The sequence below is a fragment of the Pristiophorus japonicus genome, unplaced genomic scaffold (assembly GCF_044704955.1).
Source record: "Pristiophorus japonicus isolate sPriJap1 unplaced genomic scaffold, sPriJap1.hap1 HAP1_SCAFFOLD_343, whole genome shotgun sequence".
In the NCBI taxonomy this organism is placed as follows: Eukaryota; Metazoa; Chordata; class Chondrichthyes; family Pristiophoridae; genus Pristiophorus; species Pristiophorus japonicus.
The window spans coordinates 462309-482081 of NW_027253248.1; the positions used below are offsets into that span (position 1 = coordinate 462309).

The following is a 19773-nucleotide window of genomic DNA, read 5'->3' on the forward strand; positions in this document are numbered from 1 at the left end:
CTGTCGATTATAGGAAAGCTAACCAGTGTATTGATCAAAAAGCTCCTTTGGTCGCAGATCCCTCCACCATTTTTAATGCCCTCAAACTGGAACATAAATATTTCTCGGTTATAGATATGGCCACCGGATTTTGGTCGGTGCCTCTGGCACCGGAGGTTCGACAGTGGTTTGCTTTCACTGTCCAAAGACAACAGTATACTTGGACCCGGTTACCGCAGGGTTTCCACAACAGCCCTACGGTATTCCACATGGCTTTACAAAGCCATTTGCGAGAATTACCTCCCCTGTCATCCACAGTCATCCAATATGTAGACGATATCCTGCTAGCTTCAAACACGGAAGAACAGCATGAACAAGATTTACGAGCTTTGCTGGATCACCTTCGGCTGAAAGGACATAAAGCCAGCATCGACAAAGCATAAATATCCCAAGAAGAGGTTGTATACCTGGGACAAAAGATTTCACAAGGAAAGAGAGAACTTACCCAGGATAGAACTGCAGCCATTTGGGCTGCTAAAAAACCCACCACTATTCAGGAACTAAGGTCTTTTTGGGATTGTGTAACTTTAACAGAAATTGGATTGACTCCTTCACACAGCTTGCTCAGCCACTGAATGATATTTTAAAGGGGAAATGTGCCTCTAAAGAAGCCATCACCCTCACTAAAGAACAGCAAGAGGTCTTCCTGAGTTTGAAAAAGGCTTTGTGTTTGGCACCGGCTCTGGGAATCCCCGACAGTGGTAAGCCATTTACCCTGTTTGTCCATGAGAAAGAAGGATATATGACAGCTATACTGACACAAGAACATGGGGATCGGCAAAGACCTATTGGCTATTATTCAGCAAAACTGGATGCGGTAGCCCTCGGATGGGGAAATTGCCTAAGGGCCATGGAAGCTACATGTCGAGCGGTAATGATCACTGCGGGTCTAGTCCTCGACCAAAAGCTGATTGTCAAGTGTCCCCACACCGTACACGCTTTGCTGTCTATGAATAGAATGTCTCAGGTGACAGCAGCAAGATGGACCCGCTGGACAGCAGTTTTGGAAGCTCCTAATCTCCATATCGTCCGGGCCAGCCCGGTTAATCCCGCAACTATGCTCCCGATATCAGAATCGAGGGAGCAAGAGGGGGGAGAATGTGAAGAGCATGACTGCGTGGAGATTTTAAAAGAAACAGAAGAAGCAGCCTTAGCAGCAGAGGGGCCTCTGCACAACCCAGACCTCATCCTGTTTACAGATGGTTCCTCCTTTGTTGACAATGGTACCAGAAAAGCAGGATGGGCAGTTACAACCTTATATGAGGTAGTGGCAAAAGGACGTTTACCCTCAGGAACGTCAGCACAACAGGCCGAGTTACGGGCCCTGTCAGAAGCATGTCGAATAGCAGAAGGACAGACAGCTAATGTCTACACAGATTCGCGTTATGCTTTTGGAGTCGCTCACGACTTTGGTATGTTATGGTGGAAAAGAGGATTCCTCACTGCTGCTGGTACACCTATCCGAAATGGAAAAGAAGTCCGAGACTTACTGGAGGCCATACAATTACCTCAGGAAGTGTCCATCCTGAAGTGTAAGGCCCATACCAAGGAAAATACCACAGAAGCACAGGGAAATGCCCTAGCCGATCAGGCAGCTAAAGATGCCGCCTCACAGAGCGTTCCCCCAAGAACCAACACAGATGTGCAGATTGAAAGCACTCAGGACTCTGACACGAGACCTTCAAACAATGCAAGGCGAATGCTCCCGAGAGGAAAAATGGACATGGATTGAGGCAGGAATTAAGCTATGCGAAGATGGTGTCTGGAGACAAAGAGTTACCGACAAGCCAGTCGCGCCACAAGCGCTTATGCCTTTTTTAGCCCAACAGATCCACTCGTGGGGACACTTGGCCTCACAACAGATGACGGCACGGTTCCAGAAAAGCTGGTGGGGTCAGGAATTTAAAAAACATGCCCAGCTGGTAACAGACCGCTGTGTGGTCTGCCAGAAAAATAATTCTGGACCCATCACGGTAATGCCCCAACTGAGGCCCCCTGCCCTTGTCGGACCATTCCAGCATCTGCAGGCTGATTATATATCTCTTCCTTCATGCCAAGGATACACTAACATTCTTGTCATGGTCGACAGATTGTCGAGATGGGTAGAAGCTGTCCCAACTAAAAGAGCCACAGCCAATCACACTGCAAAGGTCTTGTGTAAGGATTACATTCCCCGATGGGGAGTTCCGAGTAGCATTGACTCAGATCAGGGAACACACTTCACAGGTGCTGTCTGCCAAGAAGTCTGTAGGTTACTGAACATTACGTGGGATTTACACTGTCCTTATCATCCACAATCATCAGGACAAGTAGAGCGAATGAATCGAACTCTGAAACAACAGCTTGCAAAATATCACCAAGAAGGAACACCATGGCCCCAGGCACTACCAATAGTGCTATGTAGCATTAGGGCAACCCCGAACAGAACTACAGGTCTAAGCCCATTTGAAATTATAACAGGAAGATCCATGTCGCTGCCAGGAACTATCGATTTACGGAAAGCTGATGTTCACTTAATGAGTGACACTTTGTTATCATACTGTCAGAACTTAACCAATGCTATTAGTTCTGTTTCCCGACAGGTATCGGCAGCTTGGGGTAATCCACCCAAAGGAGGACACGACATCATCCCGGGAGTCTGGGTGTATGTGAAAAAGTTGCATAAAGAACCTTTGGGTGCCAAGTGGGAGGGACCTTATCAAGTGTTATTGACCACCCAGGCAGCTGTTAAAGTCCAAGGAAAGAAAGCCTGGATCCACGCTTCACACGTTAAACGAGCACCTGTAACTGAAGCTGAAATCTAATAAGGACAATTACTTTTCGCGAAAATGTATAAATGTACTGTATTATTGATTGTAGGTATTCTAGGCACAGGCCTACTTCTTACTAGCCGACCCTCTGCACCAAAGGGGAATAGTAGGGTAGCAAGGAAATTACATGTAAATTGTTTGTTTATGTTGATTAAATGTTGTTGCGACCAGGCGGCTGTAGCTGCTGTCCCGCAGGTGAGACACCTTGCAGGTCCCAGCAGACCGTCTGTACGTGGCACAGGGGTATGCTATGCTTAAGGAAAGGTTGTTTACTGGTTGAATTAAGATATTGATTTGGATTAAATTGGAATAAGGTTAATTAACCTATTAAAACCAGACTTCCATTGTGGCCACGATGGAACTCGGGTTGGTGTAAATTTGTGTGGAAGCTACTAGTCCGGACATGTGGCGAAACACATCAACAAAGTTTAGAAGGAAACTCTATTAACATGTATGAAATTATTTTGTAGAATGTTTAACCAGTGATACCTGATGTTTTATGATTCAGTTTGTGAAAGAATCAAAGGGGGGATTGATAGAGAATTCAAACAGGCTCATTTAGACAGACTCTGAAAATTCACAGACCCCCAAGTCAAGGCTGCGACATGGAGTTCGGCATGTTGCATTAACTCATCAATCAACTTGACATTTTCGGACCTTGGGTAGCGAGCCAATAAAACGTTAAAAGACTTTCAATTGAGCCAATAAGGTCAAAGAAGGCGAGTTCTTTTCTGTAAATTGATCCAGGCATAAATACAGCCATTCTGACCATGTGTCTCAGTGAGAACAAAGACCTGGCTTGAAGCCAAGCAGTTTGTTGCTCTCTGCCAAGATTAAAAAGTTAAAACTACCATCGGAGTTCGTATTTCATTGGAAATTAAGCGATCTAACAGGGAAGTACATAGCATGTTTACCTGCACCAATGAGTGCTCCCCGCTGAAGATGGAAGTCGAGACAGAGCAAAGTCCAGTCTTCATGGAAGTGGACACGGGGGCGAGCCAGTCAGCCTTTGAGAGGCTATGGGACAATCCAGCTGAACAACCTGAGTTGGCCCCGGTTCAGGCAAAACTGCACACCTACACCAATGAAATCATCCCAGTCGTTGGTAGTGTGAATGTAAAGGTACTCCATGATGGCGCGGTGCACAAGTTACCTTTGTGGATTGTTGCAGGTGATGGACCAACGTTGCTCGGCAGAAGGTGGATGGAGAAGATCCAGTGGCAGTGGGAAGATTTCACCCCTCCAGCGATCGAAGCCCTCTGCGCTCAGAGGCAAAGCAAGCCCTCCCCCAAGGGTGGACCCAGCACCGATGAACTGACCAGCACGGCACCCGAGACACAGACAGCCCAGCACGACTGCGTGGAGATGATCCAGCTGAGACGACCCGAAGGCACCTTCCAGGCTCCAGTGGCAGGACTCAGGAGGGAGAAAATCGGATCCAGCAGCGACTTCCCAACAACGGAGGCAGAACGCGGGGTGAAGAGGATCGTCGCAGTCAACATCGTGGACGAAGAAAAGATGGCGCCCGCACCACGAGGCGATGCGCTGAAGACAAAGATGGCCGCGGCCAGGCCACGAGGTGCAGCGCTGATGGAGCAACACGTGGTACCAAACAGAGAAGCGGATTGGGGTAAAGTAAGCAAGGCTCCCTTAAAGGAGGCCGGCAACCCACTACAATTAAAGGGACAGTTCCACACAATTAAGCAATGTAACAAGAATTGTAAGTTAGAGACTAAAGGTGTAACGGATTATGTAAAGTGTGTAACTGACCATGTAAAATGTGTAACTGATAAACGGAATTGCATACATGCAACCAGCGAGGAAAGGTCATGTGATTATGCACAATGTGTAATTGATGATCGGAACTGTGCATATTCAACCAGTGAGGAAAAGTCACGAGATCACGATCGGACCCCCAGAGTGTCCATAAGTAAAGCTGTGCGATGTGTGATTCCCACCACACGCAGCCAATGCAGCGGCAGACACACATCGGGTGCACACAGGTCCAGCAAGCTACCCAATGCAGTAGCCTGCGTCCCAGGGACCAGAGTCATGCACCACGAAGTGTGGCCACAAGCAGCCAACACACACGAGCTGCTAAGCAAGTGACCTCAGCAGGGTAAAGGCACCGGTGGTGATACCATGCCCTGGGTCGGCTCCATCACTCAGGCAATCGATGGCACCAACTGCCACGAGCCTGAAGGAGCAGACTGCACTAAGGCCATATCCCTAGATGTCGGGTCACCCGCCACTGTTTCCCCAGAGGAAACAAGCACCAGCCAGGATCTCAAACCAAGCGACACTCAGGCCAGTGAGTCAGCTGTTCCCTGTGCACTGCTCGACGACAGCTCCTCAGGGAGCAGCTGGGACCCAGGGCGTAAAGAAAGGACCGGGGGGGGGGGGGTCGAGGGGTCATAGACATCTGTGAACCTGCCTGATGTTAGGAACCACGGCGACAGCCCCGAGAGCAGGCTACGCGAGCCAAACGGCTTCCCACTGCCAGCACCGGGCACTGAACCACCACAGGACTGCAGGGACACCACCCAGCAGCTCCGGAACTAGCTTGTCCCTACGCACCGGTCACTGCATCGACAAGGCATCTAACGCTCTTCTCGCACCACAACTTCCCTGAACTTGTGTGTACATGAATGCCAGGAGCCCCTGCCATACCAACGTGGGGGTGGGGGGAGAATGGAGCAGTCAGTGTTCTAGAGAAAGATTTTCCCCTCGGGCAACGGCACCTGTAGAATAGATGTTAGAACGAAATATGTAACTGTAGTATTAAATGCGTGTGTAAAATGTGTAAAGATGGCTACTTGTGGTTTAGCAAAGCCCCAAGGGATTTCAGCCAGCAGAAAGAGGCTGCATTCTTAGTTACTGATAACTGCTGTTTTCTCACACAGGGATACACATGAGCTCTGCAGATGTCCCTAATCAACGGGCTAATAGGCCCCAGACGAGATGTCCCGGTCCATGTTAGAACAATATGACTCTGTAACAGGACTAAGATAAGGAGACTGCCCAAAGACAGCACCCAAGGACAGTAAGATAAGGGGGGGGGGGGGCAGACCATGTCACAAGACCATGAATAACCCTTAGCAACACATGAGACAATCACGCAGTCACATAATGGTTAGAAACTACTTCTATTGGTCGATTTGAATCTATAATCAATATGATTGGATAGTGTCCGGCCAAAATGGGCTGATGTAACTGTAGTAAACTGTTGTAAAACACATAAAAATCCATGAAACCCTTTGTTCGGCGGAGAAAGGTACCTGGACCCACCAGTTGCTTCATCTCCCCGCCGGCGTAATAAACCATTTTGAAGTATGGACCGACCCTGAATGACGAGTGATTCTTGGAGGATACATTCGCGCTAACAATGGCGTAGTTGGCAGGATATTGCGGAAGTCATTGGGACACCCCTGGAGAATCCAGGTGAGTATAAGTCCGAGCATAAAAATAGCGGGGTGTTGGAGGTGAACGCACAGGTCGATCGACATGGATGGATGGTCCAATATCTCACGCACCTAGCCTGAGCCTGAATTAAGAGGACTTAGTCCCACGTGACGGCCAGGATCAAGTAGGCGTAGAGACCAAAAGCGAGACCTCTCGGACCCAACAAGGAAGGGGGCAATAAATCCCAGGGGGAAGGGACCAGGCAGTGTCCGAAGGCTGACACAATATCTGACCTGTAAGGAGAGTCAGACCAACAGGCAAAACGGTGGTAGGTCGTCATTAAGGAGGGCATAGAGCACTGCGGGAATTGCTTATACGTGTTTTAGGAATTGCACGAGTTTGTGTAATAGCAGATTCGTAACCTGACAGTGGATAGAAACAGCCTCCTGCAAGTCACGTCGGGGGAGGTGGACCGCTGAGACTGAGGTGGTCTACTACAAGTCACGCTGGTGAAGGCGGACCGCTGAGAGTGAGGTGGTCTACTACAAGTCACGCTGGTGAAGGCGGACCGCTGAGAGTGAGGTGGTCTACTACAAGTCACGCTGGTGAAGGCGGACCGCTGAGAGTGAGGTGGTCTACTACAAGTCACGCTGGTGAAGGCGGACCGCTGAGAGTGAGGTGGTCTACTACAAGTCACGTCGGGGGAGGTGGACCGCTGAGAGTGAGGTGGTCTACTACAAGTCACGTCGGGGGAGGCAGACCTCTGAGGGTCAGATCTCTAACTATACGAAGTTCTAAACATGGCCAATATAACAACAGAACTTGAGTGGGGACCCGAAGGGTCCCTTACCCGCCACTTGGTGGGAAAACAGAAAAAGATGATAAGTCAGATGATTACATCAGGTTGGAAACCCCACGACTCGCCAGAGGATCAGCGAGAGTGGTGGAAACAGGAAAGGAAAGATAAAGATGAAAAAGCCTTGGTCCTGATCCTCCGGGCCCATGTAATATTGACAGAAAAGGTAAACCAATATATAAGATATAAAAGGGAGAAGGGGAAGGTCATGTCCGGACCGACCGTCCTGCCCACCCTGACCAAGGACGTGTGTGCACCACCTAATGAGGAGGACATTGACTGGGGATTCCCAGATGAAGGGACGAATGAGTATGATGGGGGCGAAGGAGATGCTCTGCCCCCTCCATATGCCCCGACATACTCGGCCAAAGCAGCCCCGATAAAACTAGAATATATACCAGGGATCCCAGCGCGGTGCCCTGGGCAAGGAGGAACGGGACAAGCTGCTCGACCCCCGCAAGTAAAAATGACGTACATCTCCCTATCTCCCGGGGATACGATGCAGCTGCTAAACAAATTACCAGTCCTGCTACCCCGAAGTAGCAATGCGGCTTTTTGGCAAAAAATTCAAGAAATGCGCATTTGCCACCAACTCCACAATCGGGATGTAGTGGGATTAGTTAGAACTAAGATGCCCGAAAATTACTGGGCACGGCTACCCGCAGCTTATAGAGACGGGGCTTGGTGCGAGGACCTGTCCACTGACCAGCAACAGCAAGAAGCCGATATAGCAGCATTTAAAATGTAAGTTACAACAGCTTTAGGACAGGTCCCCGTGAATTGGAATTCGATAGTAGGTGTAACCCAAAAGGAAGGCGAGGGAGCACAGGAATACGGAACGAGGAAATTTGAAGCTTTTTAGCACATAGTGGAGTACCAAACGTAGATGGGCAGAACCCAGCCTTTATACAGCTGTATAAAGATGGGTTAAGCCCCACACACCAAACTATACTGAAGACAGGGCTAGTGGTATTTAATAATTATGATGACCTGGAAAACTGGGCCACTGCGGTAGATAATCAGCAGAGATCCAAAGCTGCAGCCCACACCACAGAAATCCGTGCAGCAGCTGCCGTGACACCTGAAGTATGTTATAAGTGTAAAGAACCGGGACACCGCCGAGCGGAGTGCCGTGTAGAAGTTACTCCCAAAAAGTGTCAGAACTGTGGTAGATGGGGACATGAACAACCAGACTGTTGGTCAAGGGGAGGTGGTCGGGAGGGTCAGAGACCTCCCTTGGTACGAAAAAAGAAACCGCGATCGGATGAGAAAACAGTAGACACCAATAAACTGGGGAACCAGCAGCTTTTGGACATCATCCAGCAGCTAACCCAGCAACAGAAACAGTCCCTTTGAATCGCATCGTCCCCCGGTCAGGGACGTGATCCTCGTCTGTGGGTCAACGCATCGTTAGGGGGCCGGCGGAGCGACATGTTAATAGATACGGGTACATCAGTGTCCCTGACCAACCTTGACTTGCCCACGACCCGACGATCGATTATTGTACAGGGAGTAGGAGGTAACCAAACCGTTGCATATCAGAGTGAATACCAATTGCTAGAAGTAGACGGCACTATGCTACCGGTACAATTCTGGGTATGTCCGAACACGGAGGGTACCATATTAGGAATGGATTTGTTGAGTGAGCAAGGCATGGTAGTAGACGCCCGAAACAAACAAGTAATTTGGACAACGAGAAAGGGACATAAAGACAAAATCAGCGGAAAGTGGGTCCCAGTGAAGATTGTAGCAACCGTGGGTAATGCAGCCAAGTTAACTAGGGACTGGACTAAAGAAGGGATGTTGGGACTAAATATGTCAAGCCCTGCCTGATATATGGGCTAAGGACAAACAAAACTGTGGACTAATTAATATATTACCAGAAAAGATCATAGGGCCCATTTACCCTCCCCACAAGCGTACCCGATTAAACCTGAAGCCATATGAGCCACGGAGTAAATCATAAGAGCCTTGGTAGAACAAGGTATATTGAGACAAACAGTATCAGTCACGAACTCTCCAATGTGGCCGGTGAAAAAACCCGATGATAGCTACCGACTAACAATAGACTACACTGCCCTGAATAAAGGAACACCCAATCGGAGCCAGTCCTGCCACAATTTTTAACGGCCTGAGTCCGGAACACAAGGTCTTCACCGTCCTGGACATCGCTAACGGATTCTGGTCGATCCCATTGGATCCTGAGTCCCAGGAAAAGTTCGCTTTCACTTCCCAGGGCAAGCAATATACGTGGACACGGCTCCCCCAAGGGTTCCACAACAGCCCAAACATTTTTCATCGAGTTATGAGTAGGACCCTGGAAGAATGCGACCTAACACCGTACAACAGTACGATATTACAATACGTGGATGACATCCTAATATCCTCGTCAAATGACCGGGAGCACCGAGGCACCCTAACTGTGGTATTGAGGACGTTAGGGAAGCAGGGTTTAAGATAAATCCAAGGAAAGCACAAATAGGACAGGCTAGAGTACGATACATGGGGCATGACATTAGTCAGGGAACCAAAACCCTCCCGACGGATCGGAAAGCGGCGATTGCCGACATGCCTCGACCCACCAGAGTGCAGGGCGTACGGTGGGTAATGGGAATGTTTAACTACTGTAGAGTGTTTAGTCAAGGGCGGAAAACCTGGGACAGAGCAAGTGGAATGGGGGGTGGAACAGAAGCAAGCCTGTGGACGGTTAAAGGCTGGGCTGCTGTCAGCCCCTGCTCTAAAGTTACCAGACATGTCCAAACCATTCCACGTGTATTACAACCTGGAGGGGGCTTTTACAGCACAGTAGTGACCCAGGAAAAGGGGGGTGCGATGAGACCTGTAGCGTATTACTCCACACAGGAATCCCCGATAGTAAAGGGACTCCATCGATGCGTAGTGGCCCTCGACTGTGCAGCCTGGGCTGTGAGGGTATGTGAGCCTGTGACCATGTCCGGACAGTTGGTTATACACACTAAGCACACTATAGTGGGATTGCTGAACACTGGAAGGTTAAAAACGGTGTCAGATGCCCGACGGGCGACTTGGGAAGCGGTGTTGATACCCAAAGATCAGTCCGTACCGATAATAAGAGATGTAGGGTTTAACCCATGTTGTAGGAGATAGGCACCTGCAGAATATATCAAACACTAGGCATTAGGCACCTGCTAAATATATCTAAACTCATATAAGTTTAAAGTGGCCACACACAAAATGGCTGCCCAGGCATGATGGGAAATCAGGTAGTCAAGCTGTGAACTATTGACTAAGCAATGACCGAGCAATGACCCTGTGAGGCCCACTATACGAATGCCTTGGATGCAGGATAAGAATAATAAACCAATTAATTCCCCAAGAAGAAAGAGATAGGGAGAGAACCCATCTCCTGTAAACAAGGTCATAAACCAATTATTTCCCCAAGAAGAAAGAGATAGGGAGAGAACCTATCTCCTGTAACAAGGTCATCAATCAGCCCGAGCTGACAATAACCGAACATGTAGTTCCTGAGGCACCAGGGGAATTCTATTGGGTTAAAAGAACCTATATGTAATCTATAATCGTTTTGATTGGATTATGTCCAGCCGTGATGGGCTGAGTAACTGTAGTAAAAACTGTTGTGAAACATATAAAAGTCCATGTAACCCTTTGTTCTGTGGAGAGAAGCCTGGATACAGTCCTGAGACTTTCTCCCCGCTAAGCGTTAATAAAGGCTGCTTTGGTGTTGGAACCGACTGAGTGTTGAGTGATTCTTCTGAGAAAACATTCACGCTAACAGTGGCGTAGTCGACGGGATATCCCAGAGTCGCTGGACGCCCTTGGAAAAACCCGGGTGAGTATAAAAAACAATTTTTAAGTATAAAGGGTGCGGAAGGTGGAAGCCGGTTGATCGACACGAGGAGACAGTCTAATATCTCAAACGCCTAGCCTGGGCCTGAATTAAGAGGACTTTTGTCCCACGTGACGGCCAGGAACCAAGTAGGTGTAGGGAACACACTTAGACCGTGGGATCGTGATCCCGAGAGACATCTTCCGGACCCAGTAGTGTAATTTGAAATACCCCGGTGTAGAACCAAGTGGTGTACAGCGGCTAACGGAATCCAAACCTGTGAACAGGGTCGGACCAACGGGCCGAGCGGTGGTAGGTAGTCGTTAAGGAGGCGTAGAGCACTGCGGGAAATTGCTTAAACGCCTTTTAAGAATTGTATAAGTTTGTGTAACAGCAGAACTTGTGACCTGACAGTAGCTAGGAGACGGTCTACTCCAAGTTGCGCTAGGAAGGAAGCGGACCTCAGAGTAGATTCCTAACGGTACTAGTCCTACCCAGGAATGGCCATGAAAGCAAGTAAACTCGAGTGGGGATCAGAAGGGTCCATTACCCGCCATCTGGCGGAAAAAACAAAAGAAGCTAATCGAAAAAAAATTATTAGCTCAGGGTGGAATCCTCAGGAACTACCAGCAAAGCAAAGGGAATGGTGGGAGAAGGAACGGAAAGTCAAAAAGAAAAAAAGGCTGTGGTCTTGATACTGCGAGCCCATGTAAATTAACATAGGAAACTAAGATTTAAAAAAACTGACGGTGATTGTCTTAAGTGAAGTATGGAAGAGGAATAGAACCGGCCAAAGAAAAAAAAAGATTAATAGGAAAGAAGAGAGACTTTTGTGAACGTCTGTTTTAAATGAGAAGTGCCTGTGTGATTTTGTGACTGCGGAATGAATTTTTTTGTTGTCATGTTTCTGAAAGCCTGGTTGGAAGAGGAATGCAAGTGTCTGTTTATTTTAGCTAACCCTTTGTAGTGCTGTCCTGTATGTGGGAAGTTTTAAGACATTTTAAGTTAGAAACGCAGGTGTGGATTTATTCGGATGATAAGTTACGGAGCTAGGAAATGTACAAAGGATAGGTTTGTTGAGCAAAAGATTAAAAATACATGGTCCCGGTGGTTAAAAAAAAGAATTTACTTGTCGAAAGAAAACATGCAATGACTGACTGGGTTGAAAGACATAAATTTAGTCTCAGAATGAGATAAAGAATGCTTTTTAAAAAAAAAAGAGCTTCTAGCAAAAAAAAAAAGGTTTTAAATAAAGATTGAAATTACAAAGTTTGAATTGGGATTTTGAGATATTCAGAGAAGGCACAGAAAATAAAGACGCCACTTTGAAAGTAAACAAAATGTGTTTGTGATGGAAAAAGACATAACTTATTAAATATTAGTTGATGTTTGCTGTGAAAAAGATATTGGTTTAATTAGAAAAATAAAAAAATTTGGAAGAGGTAAAAAAACACTCAACATTTTAAATTATGAGAAAGTTTCAATGCAGTTTGAAAAGATTTCCAAAATGGACAGTGTTTATCAAGAAAAGTCCCGAACAGTCTAAACAAGCAGGAGAGTTTTGAAGATCTAAGCTATGCGAACTCAGCACAGAGAAAAAAAAAAACTGGGAATTAGAGAATCTTACTGAATTCTTAAATTCTTATAGAAAATTGCACAGAAGTTTAGATTTTGGGCTGAGAGAGAAATTTTAAAAAAAAATTGAATTTCAGTAAACAAAATTGCTATTAAAAATGTGTGGTCTCGTTTTATATCAATTAAAAAAAAAATTTATTTGGCAAGTACTTGAATTAGAAGTTAAGAAAACATTGGAGTTTACTCTAAAATGCCGTCTTCCCTGATGAGAAGATTTTTATTATTTATGCTGTTTAACGGATTCCTAATTTCTAAGTAAGTTTTGAAGGCACAAAGACTTTTTTTTTTCCAGATGATTACGTGAAGTCACGTAATGACATCAGGTCTTCTTACAAACCTGGAAAGGAGTTAACCCTTTCCATTAACAGCCGTTTAAGATACTGAACATTATTAGTTTGGATTTCTTAATAGGAAAAAAAAGACTCACCAAACAGAGGAAACATGAAATAAAAACAGAACTAGCTTATGTAATAATACTTGCCTTATACAATAAAGGAATAGATACTCAATAAAACAAATTGAAGAGTTAAAAGCTAAGATAAACAGGCTGGAAGAGATAACGGGACTAGACGGATAGTGCAGTGCGCAGCCATAGCACCATCACCTATGGCAATAGAGCCAATGTACCCCACGGTGGGTAGGTGTAGTCCACAAACCCAACCTAACGGTAAAGCAGACAACGATGTTCGGAGGAATAGCTTTGGCCTTGGTCATAATAGGAGTTTGGGTAATATTTAAGTGGGTAAAGACATGGGCGCACGCCCCACAGATTCAACTCGAAATGGTTCGATTATAACCTTGTGCTTCTGATTTTGCAGGGTGACAGGGATACTCGTGGAGCAAAAAACTTAACCCCTGGTGATGACCAGGCCATCTGTTTAAAATTACAGATAATACTTACCGGAATGGGAATACGAACGGCGCTACTCGTAATATGGATAGCCCTGCGACATGCACGTACCCTGGGCAACACCGACTGACAGCAGAGCACGCTGGAAATAAACAACTACATGAACTATGGAGTCTTGTTTAATTTAATGGATGGAATGTGCATCCCAGCAGCCAAGGACTGGAGCAAGGACAGGACTTATTTTAATGCATGGTTACAAGTGAATCCTAATAAGAATAAGAGTATGTGTACAGTGCTCCACGGGTATAAGGAGCAGCTGCATTAAACGGAGGGATGTCAAAGGGCCCGATGAATGTACTTTCGGCATAATTTGCGCGCCTCCGGGACAATCCCAGCAATCAGTCATCCGCAAAAAGGGAGTGGGGCTGTGTGGGTACTACGAGGAGGCGGGGGCGGCTGCAATATGATTGTATGTATGTTTCTCACCCCCTCCAACACCGCGCCCCATAAGAACCACTACATTGCCCGAGGAACTGCCTTGTCCCATAACTACTAAGGGACCAGAGAATGGGATTGTAATGTACAACGAAGGGGAATTATTGCATGATAATGTTAAACATGAAATTGTGCCTGTTCTGATCAATATTTCAGGCATCCAGATGCCGGTGAGAATGTAGATAGAAGGTTTACGAATGTGTTAGTAAGGGATCATGGGAAAATGGCCAAGAGAAATTGTGCAGCTGCGATATTTGCCCTGTCGACACAAACAAAGGATTACTCAGAGTTGTGGTCAAACACGAGTTACGTGAAAAAGCAAAAGTCAGACATGATTCAGATGAGGGGCTGCTATAAACAGCAGTAAAATAGGGAAGTGTGATGAGATTCGAAACAATAAACACATCCCTGGAGCCCTATTTGGAGAGTTGCTAGCCTGCAATTGGGTATGCTATGGGGGAAATCGACCAATGATTGTATAAACTGAGTGTCACTCAAATGTGTTCTGCTGTAACAATGTATAAGTGTTGAGCTTTTGTACTGTTACGTAGCTTGTCAGGACAGAGGTGGACAAACTCGACTCGAGTGTGTTCCCCTTTATCTTAACAGGTCCCGGCCGGGAGAATCTACAGAATAAAGGTCTTATGTTGCTAAGACTAAAAGTTTTCGTGTGTCAGTGAATTCGCTGAAACAGATTGAAGGGAAAAGAATCCAGTATCAACATTTGGTGTCAGAAGTGGGATCTCAACGGACGACTGCCGAAAACTTGCGAATTAAGAGCTAGACTAGCCTTGGACGAGACGAGGGGAAAATGGCCACTGGAGTAAGTATAATTTCAATACTGCTCCAGTTTCCTCCGGTTTCAAAAGTCTGAGGAAAGTTTAGCCACTCGCTGGTTCTCAGGTGGTGTCTGAACGAGATCCAAGTCAATCTGGCGAACACGTTTTAAATTTAGAAAATAAGTGTCCAAGTCAGGTGTGACGTCGACCTTGTATATCACTTGGCCCGTCTAGGCACTGATTGGATTTAAATCGGGAACCTAGAAAAAGTAAGGAGTGTCGTGCGGCGTCACGAACAGGCTGTGTGGGTTCGAGGCCCAAGTAAATAGAGAATCGCGCGAACCGCGTAGGGAAACGCGGAGGTTAGGGAATTATGTAAAATTAAGCTGCGGGACTGTGTAAATTTTAAACTGTACTTACGCCAGGTGCGGTGTCGATCTTGTATATCACTTGGTCCACCTAGGCTCTGGGTAAGCTAAACTGAGATCACCACGGGGTGGCGTGGGGGACGATTCGGATTAATTAGGACCCCGATCCAACGTGCGGCGACACAAGGATGGGTAATTTAGATAAAACTACGAATTCCCTGAAAGGTCATGGATCCAAAAAAAAAGAGAGAATCTTGTGAACGTCTGTTTTAAATGCTTGTATGATTTTTACTGTGGATGAGAAAGCTTGTGTGGGGAGACCGGGGAGTTGTGGTTTGTTTTAGCTCCACCCACTTTTTCAAACAGTGAAAGTTTTTTTTAACCCTTCGTAGTGTTGTCCTGGATGTGGGAAGTTTAAGAGTGTGAACCTTATTGAATTACGTATAGTCGGATGATAAGTTACGGAGCCAGGAAATGCACAAAGGATAGGTTTGTTGAGTAAAAATATATATATATATGGTCCCAGTGGTTAAAAAAGGATTTAATAGCCAAATGGAGACAGTACTGTCAAAAGCTGAAAGATGAGTCCCTTCTGTCAAGCTGGCAGGAAAACGCCACTAAATTAGGGCTGTCCTTGACAGAAGGAGGACATGTTAAAACTGTAGACGTCCTAAAGAAAGAGTGCGCGCACGAGAAACGTACTAAGAGTTCCCTTGGGACCTCTGAGAAGGGTACCGATAGACTACGTAGTCGAATGGTTGGTTTTGCGTTGACCGAGGCTGATGATGAAATTGATGAATGGACACAGCCGCGCCCAACGGCGCCTCCTGCAGCCCCGGGCCCTTCACCACAGCCTCCTTCCCATCCCCCTCCACCTTACACTCCGACAAGAGGAGTTAAAGATAACCGTAACCCCACACCAACGAAGCGACAAGCCCAAACGGACTCCTCATCCTCTGATAGCGATTCAGATCCCCAGTTCACAGGCAATATAGCTGAGAGGACCAGATCTCACACTCGGAAGGGCAGAACTATATCTCGACATCACAGACAGTCCCGTAAATCCTCTAGTCAAACTACCAGTCCCAGTTGTGAAAGGCATAGCAAACACTCCCACCGATCAAGACGCGGAGGTGCCGAGCAGTCAGACAGCTCCAAACCATCCTCCGACCTAGAAATTCCCAGTCCGACCAATGTCAAACCCTGATGCACAACAAGCTGCAAACCACCCCACTATAGATGTATATGTACCATGGAAACCAAATGAGATTATGACCATCCTGGCTACCATACCAGATCGAAAGAGAGAACCGGTCAAATTTATAGATCGCCTCCGACTCACCATTGGAGTTTATAATGCGGAATCAAGAGACTTGTGGTCCTTAGTGCAGCAGACCCTGAGCCCGACTGAACACGTCCGGTTCTTAGAAAATTTGAGGCGAGCCACCCATGATGCATTAGTGACTGCTCACCCTAATAATGCCCAGGATCGCCTAAACGCTATCTTTAATGCTCTCAGCAAGAACCTTCAGAAGCCCATCAGTATGGCAGCAGTATTAGAGACTAAACCTAAACGAGAAGAAACTGCCGACAAATTTATGGAAAGATTTATTGGAATATACGGAGGTCAATCAGGAGATAATGCCTTCAGGGCAGGGGATAATTCACCTCAATTCTGCGCTATTCTACTTCAGTGCCTGCCCTATTCGATTGCTCACGCTATCCGGACAAATAATATGAATTGGGCAGATACCAGTAAAGCCCAAATGGAAAGAGCGGTAAAATATTATTGGCAGGAGAAGAAGGGAGGGGAAGGAGGAGGTGCCCCCCTAACCCGGGTCAAGACCGAATATGTAATAAGGGAAGAGCCCTCACGGGGAGGACCGAAACCCGACCCAAGGGGATATCAAATGGAACCACAGTACTGTGTAAAGGGATGGGTGGATAACCAAGGATACGGATATACCCATCACCCAAATGGCCCAGGCCCTGCTAATTACGGACCACCCTATTGTCCCCGGCCCGGTATGGGAAGAGGCCGAGGATGGGAGAGAAGAGATGGGTGTTTTAATTGTGGGCAAGAAGGACATTGGAGTAGAGAGTATCCCTCCCGTCGGCACGAAAGAGGAAGAGGAGGGGGGCAAGGGGGGAGAGGACGGGGATCTTACACTAACTTCTCCCAGAACAACCTCTTTGGCCAACCGTCCCCCGATTACGTAACTTGATTGTACAGAGAACCTCCCCGGATGACGAACCGATTTGCCGGTTTCCAGTCCCTAGCACGGCTAAACAAATGCGACAGTGGTTGGGGATGATCAATTACTGTAGATCCTGGATCCCTAACGTTGCCCTGATGACTAAGCACCTCACACCGTACACAACTAAAGAAGGCAGCTTTGAAATAGAAGCCACAGACGTTCAAGCCTTTAAGGAACTAAAGACAGCCCTGCTGCAAGCTCCGGCTTTGGGCCGACCCCTTTATGACCGGCCCTTTCAACTGTACTGCACAATCTTGAAAGACTGTGCCACTGCTGTGTTAACTCAGAAACACGGGGATAAGCATAGGCCTGTTGCCAACTACTCTTCCAAAATAGACCCCGTTGCCTTGGGGCACCCTGTATGTACCCAAATATTAACCGCTATCTACAATAGCCTTCAATCCGCTGCCAACATTACTCTCCAGCAGGATATTGTTGTGTACACGTCTCACTCTGTAGCTGCCCTCCTGGGCCAACTGCAGACTCAACACCTTACCATGGTCAGGCAAAGCAGATATGAGATCTACCTACTGAATAATCCTAAACTGACCTTTCGGCACTGTACTACCATTAATCCGGCCTGTTTTCTTACTGAGCCACCCCAAGATGAGGAAGAACCCAGTCATGATTGTTTATCTTTAATTCAGGAGGCCTCGTCGGTCAGGGAAGATTTAGTTGACGTACCAATGGAAGACCCAGACTGTATTATGTATGTTGACGGAAGTTCTTCTATTAATCCAGAAGGTACACGAATCTCAGGATACGCCATAGTAAACCAGGAGAATCAGGTCTTGGAATCTGCCGCTTTTGAAACCGCCTATTCTGCCCAACAAGCTGAACTATTCGCCCTCACCCGAGCCTGTATCTTGGCCAAAGACCTCAAAGTCAATATCCATACCGACTCTAGGTATGCCTTTGGGGTAGCCCATGATTTCGGACAGTTATGAAAAAGATAAGGGATTCCTGACCTCACAGGGAAACGAGATATCTCATAGGCAACTAGTATCAGATTTGTTGCAATCCCTCATGCTTCCTAAACGTATTGCTATTGTCAAGTGCACTGCCCACACTACCGGAAACTCTCCGGTCGATATAGGAAACCGCCGTGCTGACAGAGAGGCTAAAAAGGTCTCTTGCGGACAACAAATGGTGGTGCCTAGAATGATGAGTCAAACTAAAAGTCCTGCCAAGGATAAGTTAGCCTCGGAAAAACCAATGCCAACCATCCAAGATGTCATTAAAGCACAGGAGGACGCTCCTGAAAAGGATAAACTGTTGTGGAAAGATTATGGATGTACTTATGATAATGTTTCTAAACTCTGGACCACTCCCGCAGAACAGACTTGCATGTCTGACGAGTTGGCTCTATGGGTTATTGAATGTATGCATTTTGCTACTCATTGTGGAGCGAGGACAACAAGTGACACGCTTTTGGCCACTTGGTGGCACCCTAGACTCCAGATGCTAGCCCAGAACATCAGTAGTCGCTGCCTTGTTTGCCAACAGCATAATCCAGGGAAGGGAGTCCCCTGTGATTGGGGTAAGACGCCCCTACCAGAAGGCCCCTTTGAGACCTTACAGTTGGACTACATTGAGTTGCAAAGAGTTCAGTGTTACAAATATGTGTTAGTAACAGTAGATGTGTTTAGCAGATGGATTGAAGCCTACCCTACCCTGGACAATAAGGCTCAAACTGTTGTTAAGGTGTGAATGAGGGAAATTGTTCCTAGATATGGTATCCCAGCTCGACTGATGACCACCTATGTTCTTTCTCTGACTCAGGCTCTGCGACTAGCTCACAACCAGGTTCGAGAGGCTCACCTCGACCTCCCAGTGTTACCCGAATCGTCCCTCGTGGCACCAGGGAAGTATGTCCTGATTAAGAAATGGATTAGAAATGGGTTGGAGCCACGATGGGAGGGGCCCTTTCAGGTGTTATTCACTACCCCCACCGCAGCTAAGGTTGAAGGGAGAAGTGTCTGGGTTCACCTGCACCACTGTAAACTTATTACTTCATAATGAGCCTCTCACTGGTCGTCCTAACCCTTGTTTCTGTTCCAGATTTCCTCTCCTCCATAGCTGAATAAACCACATCCTTGGGGCAGGAAGAAAAACGCCAAGAACACGGCAGGAGAAAGGAACAAACAGACTTAGCTGTTTTCTGATCTATCCTTATCCTATTGTTAACTAATGTATAGTATCGTCTAAAATTATTTAAGCATGTGTAAGCTAGCAGGTATAATTGTGCTATCTTGTGCTATCCTAGCAGAACTAGAAGGGCTACAGGATAACTTACTTTATCAAACCCATACCCGATTGCATGGTAATCGAACTGTGTGTTACCCACTAGCCCAATCAGTAGAGGCCCTGTTCGTGGCCACCCCGCGACTTATATACGGCGGATACCTCGGACGCACCCTGTGAGGGACAAACGGGCGAATATAGAAAGGGTATA

General features: G+C 46.9%; 2 protein-coding genes across 2 annotated transcripts in view; both read right to left on the minus strand.

Annotated features, from left to right (window-relative positions):
- LOC139250064 (zinc finger protein 239-like) overlaps positions 1-19773 on the minus strand; it is a 307496-nt gene that overhangs the window by 249203 nt on the left and 38520 nt on the right. The gene's annotated exons all lie outside the window — the stretch shown is intronic.
- Positions 1-19773, minus strand: part of LOC139250067 (gastrula zinc finger protein XlCGF7.1-like) — an 84544-nt gene that overhangs the window by 51258 nt on the left and 13513 nt on the right. The window lies entirely within an intron of this gene.